Source organism: Eubalaena glacialis, chromosome 5, assembly GCF_028564815.1.
Source record: "Eubalaena glacialis isolate mEubGla1 chromosome 5, mEubGla1.1.hap2.+ XY, whole genome shotgun sequence".
NCBI classification, from domain to species: domain Eukaryota; kingdom Metazoa; phylum Chordata; class Mammalia; order Artiodactyla; family Balaenidae; genus Eubalaena; species Eubalaena glacialis.
The window spans coordinates 71,133,443-71,138,798 of NC_083720.1; the positions used below are offsets into that span (position 1 = coordinate 71,133,443).

The 5,356-nt window shown below is 40.5% G+C and overlaps 1 pseudogene; it reads right to left on the minus strand.

Moving 5' to 3' along the window:
- Positions 1 to 221: 221 nt before the first annotated feature.
- On the minus strand, positions 222 to 4,961 carry LOC133091787 (kinesin-like protein KIF3C; annotated as a pseudogene).
- Positions 4,962 to 5,356: the final 395 nt, after the last annotated feature.

A 5,356-nucleotide genomic window follows, 5' to 3' on the forward strand; every position in this document is an offset into this window, starting at 1 on the left:
TGTCTAATGTCAGAAGAAAAGGAAGCTATGCAGTGACCGTGGGAGGCCCAGAAAGCTCAGGCAAGGACATCTCTTCCCACACTGAGCTCCACAAATAAATAACGTTAATGAAATAAAGGGGGCTAAGAAGAACAGGCAGAGGCATGGTCTGCCAGATTTTCACCCTCTCACCCATATGCACACATACATGCACATATACACCAAGCAGGTGATGAGATGATCTAGGGTTGGCTGCCCCACCCCAGGAGTCTGTCGGATGGGCAGCCTGACTGCAGATTGTCATTTTGGTCTAGCACTGTCGCAGGGTGCAGAGTAGCAGAGGCCAGTGAGGTATGCGTGGTGGAGGGTGGAGGCCACTGAGGACAGTGGAGGCCACTGAGGACGCTGGCACCAGGACCTGGACTTTCAGACTTTAGACCTGGATGTTATTTCCAGAAAGCTGTTTTAATTGCATGAGCCTCTCCATATGTAGTGCATGGGTTCTTGTTCTTGGTCATGAGAGGATTCCATCACAAACGCATCTGAAGGGGATATATCCAACTCCAAAAACATTATACTTTCAGCCCTGTGGCTGGGGTGGGACCCCATTGCCATGGTAACTGAGTGTGCCAGCTGATAGGCCTCTTGTAGTCCACTGAAGACATGGGCTGCTGCTGCTTTTGGCTGTTATTAAATCCAGCTGGCACAAGTGGCTGCACCTTCTACCGCTCCTCCTCACAGTCCAGAAAAACCTGGTTTATGATCTCGTCCTTCTTCTCAGGGGAGATGAAGTTCTTGATGATTAGGTACTTGAACTTGAGTTCCCAGGTCTCCTCATTCTGTGCCTTCTCCAGGTCCTGCTACATGCAGATATACTCATCATACTGGTCCTGGATCTCTGCCTTCACTGCCTGCTGCTTGGCATGGAGCTTCTCGAGTTTGTTGGGTTTGACTTCTGCCCCAGAACTACATGGTCTCTTCATCTCAGATCATCACCTCCTGCTGTATTTCCTGCTCCTGGCATTTCTGCTTGGCAGTCTCTTCACTCTTCAGTTTCAGTATCTTCTGCTGCTGTTTGGTGTGATCCATGATGTTCTTGCCCCAGTGGAGAAGCTTGCTCTGCATGGCCTTGTACTTGGCTGCAAGCAGCACTGTGGCCTGCTGCTCCTGCTGTAGGTCTTCCAGCATCTTCTCCTTCATCTCCAGCAGCTTCTGCTTCTCCTCACTCACCAGGCTGCAGTCATCCTCTACTACTTCTGCACCTGCAGGTAATTATCCATGTTTTTATCCAAGGCTAGCTCCAGGAGGCTGGGTAGGTGCTGGTTGTTGTTATTGGTATCCTCCTCTTTGGCCTCCCAGACCTTGATTACTCGTCCTTCATGGTACCCCACCAGGGCTGACATGCTGCTTTTTATGCTGCTGCTTTTTATGCTATAGCTCTTTATGCCGCTGCTCTTCCTCCAGAGCCACTTTTCCAGAATCTTCTTCTCCAGATGAGATTTCAGGTGGGTGATCTCCTGGAATTCTTACGGCAGTGTGTCCTTGGGGTCCTCGTGCACTCAGAGCTTGTTCTTGATCTTCTTGGCTCGGTGAACAAAGCATGGTTTGGAAAGGCTCTCGTTGTAGCCAGTAAGAAGCTGGCCCCAGTGTGGCTGCCATGACCATCTGGTCATTGACCCCTAGCTTAACTTAGATTGCCTAGAAAATAGAACCTGAGACAAAAATATAATGTGCTAATACTTTATTAAGGGAAAGGTTATAGCTTCAGGGAAGTATCAATAGAAGTGAAGGACAAAAGGGAGTGAGGAAAGAAAGAAGGGAAAACAAAGAGAAGTACGATGCTAAACAGACTGCAGTTTATTAAAAATTACATTGTATTTATAGGTCTCATGTGGTATGTTCAGAGAGGTCATATGAACTACTGTTTCAGATGATTTCTTGCTTTAAAAAAAAACTATTTTAATGATTTGAGATATTGCCTTAATTATATCCTTAATTTTTATGTATATTTTCATTAGCCTCTATTTTTTATTGTGTTCTATGGATCTGTCTGCCTATTTGTGTGGTACTTGCACACTTTTAATTACTAGTTTAATTGAATATATTTGGGCTAGTCCATCTAAATATTTTGCTCTTCTTTTGAAGAACTCCCTAAGGTAGTTGCTTGCTCATTTTTTCCCAGATGAATGTTAGCATGGATTGTCTAATTCCATTTTCTTAAAGTTTGTATTTTTTTAGGATCATGTTCATTTTGGAAAATAAATAAGAAGGACCTGAATCTTTATGACATTCTATTTGTCTGAAAGACTGTCATGAAAGTGCTATATGACAATTCTCCTCTAGTCTCATTTGTTTAAAACGAAAATCATGTAGTCTCAGGATTCTTGTTTAATGATTTCAGACTGGGCTTGCCTTGTGTGGCACTACACTTCTCATGGAAATCAACTATGGGTTGTTTGGGGCAACTCTCCTCATTCTCCTTAGATAACAGTATTACCAGGTGCTATGGTCTAAATGTTTCTGTCCCTCCGAAATTCAGAGGTTGTAATCCTAACCCCCAGGTGATGGTATTAGGAGGTGATTAGGCCATGAGTGAGGCTCCCTCATGAATGAGATTAGTGCCCTTACAAAAGAGGCCCAGAAAGCCCCCTTTACCCCTTCCACCATGTGAGGGTGTAGCAAGTAGATGGCTATCTAAGAATTAGGATGGGAACTTTCACCAGACATTCAATCAGCTAGTGGCTTGATCTTAAATTTCCCACCCTGCAGAACAGTGAGATACAAGTTTCTGTTATTTGTAAGCCACCTAGCCTATGGTATTCCGTTATAGAAGCCCAAACAGACCAATACATCATGATATTCTATTCATGGGCAGTGGCATGAAGTAAAGTAAACCAAGTGGAAACATGTAAGATCACTTAATTTCTAGGATTGGAACTAGCATACTGTCACTTCCAGATATATGACATTAGCCAAAGCAAGTCATAGTCAAGCTAGAAGTCAGAGGATAGGGAAGTACACTATGACCACTTTGAGGCCATTGTGTGAATGCAGGAATAATTGAATATTGGATTAAAACATTCAATACACCACAGTCTGCCTCCTTGGTTTCAATTATTCATGTCATTCCTGCATGTAAAACACACTCATCTCCATTCCATAACTACCATATGTCTCATCTAATCATGGCATCAAGTTAGAAATCTAAGATATTGTCAGTCTCATTGGGTGGAATGCAGTTTCTCTTCGTCCATAGACCTATGAACTAAAAAAAATTATCTGTATTACACATACCCTATATAAAATGCTGTACAGGGAAAGAATACACACACAATACACAAAGGAACAGTCAGAGACTCATAACAGTCATTACTCTATATTAATTTTGAAACACTAGGCAAGTGTTACCAGGTACCCAGATTCTTGGGTAGTGGATATTATTTGCTTAGGCATTCAATTCTAATTCCTGGGATGATTTCCCAGATCCATATTTTTAAGGCTCTTGGCTTGACATCATGGAAAATTTCCTTTTCTATCATCTTACATGGCCACTTCTAAAGAATGCATCAGGGTGTGTGTGTGTGTGTGTTTGTGTGTGTGTGTGTGTGTGTGTGTGTGTGTCTTGGTGGCTCCCATCATCCCCTAATTCCTGACAGTTGAAATTTGGGGGCCCAGGCCAAGCATTTTTTGTCTTGGGGTCTAGATTGAAAGTGCTTTACTTATAAAATTCTCTCGGAAACTTTGTAGGGTTTTATGTGTCTGAGCATACCCAGTTCTGTGCCAAAAGCCACATACACAATTTTTTTAAATGAGTCTTTTTGTTGGACTTAGTTATTAGTACTCTGATAATATTATTCTGCTTTGGGCGTTATTGTTTTTTAGGAGGACTTTTGCCCCTCTAAAAGAAGAGAAAGCTCATTCTTCTTAAACTGGTGTCTAACCAGAGTATGTTCCTATCATAGTGTTCCTAGAGGGGAAGAGAAAGATGTGGTCAAAGTAAGTCACTAGGCCAATCACAGTGTGGAATGGAACCTTACATTCATGATGAGGCTATGGCATGGATAGGAATTCAATGAAAGCTAAAGAATTGGTGCCAGTAATTGCATAAATCGTAAAATCCCCCCCAGAGGCAGTAACTTTCCCATTTGTTCAATTATTCAGAGTCCTTTTTGAGTTCATTAAAATTTTACTTTTAAAAACATTACACATTTCTTTTTGGTTTTATCCCTAGACGTTTTAACTTCTCGTTGCTATTTTAACTGGAGTTTCCTTTTGCTGTCTTCTACCCATTGTTTGTATAAATGAAAGTTGTTGGGTTTTAATATTAATATAACTTATCCTGCCTTTTATACTACCTTAAGGAGTTTCTCCTAGTAATTTTCAGTTTGTTGTCTTGGGGTTTCCAATCACATCTTTTCTACAGCAGATGTTCTCTGGTAGTCATTAATACATGAGACACAGATCCTAACCTTTATGTCAACTCCTATTGGTTCAATTACATGTTTCTTCCCCAGATGTCCTTGAACTCAATATTCCAATGTTACCTCTTCCATGCTCTTGGCCACATAGTCAAATAATTTTCCAATATTTATGAATCCAAGTGTGATGGTTAATTTTATGTGTCAACCTGACTGGGCCATGGCATGCCCAGATATTTAGTTAAACATTGTTTTTGGTGTGTCTGGATGAAATTAACATTCGAATCGTTAGACCTAGTAAAGCAAATTGCCATCCTCAGTGTGGGTAGGCCTCATCCAATCCATTGAAAGCCTGACTAGAACCAAAATGTGGAGTAAAGAATAATTCACTCTTTCTGCCTGTCTTTGAGCTGGGACATTGGTCTTTGAACTCAGATGAGAATGTACAGCTTTGGTTCTCATGGTACTCAGGCCTTTGAACTCTAACTGGAACTATACTATGGGCTCTCCTGGATCTTCAGCTTGCATCTGCAGATCTTTAGACTTTTCAGTCTCTATAACCATGTGAGTTAAATCCTTATAACAAATACCTTTGTATGTGTATATCACTAATATATATGTATATGTCATCTATATATGTATATATAATATATATAAGATTATATAATGATAGGTTAATTGTGCAATCTGAAAAAGACAGGGGAGAAAAGTTATGAGTTATGTACTAACCTTAAAACCAAATCTTCTCTAATACTAGTGCAGGTCCAATTTTTTAAGTGTCCAACAATGGAAAGATATAGTAATATACAAAAGTTATAGACATTTAAAATTAGAAAATCCTGTGAAACACTTCAAATTATATAAAAATTCAGACAAAGTAATCATAGATATAACACCCATAAACACTTTGAGCATAACCTTTAAGGAAATAAAAGGTATCGGAAAGATAATATCCTTCA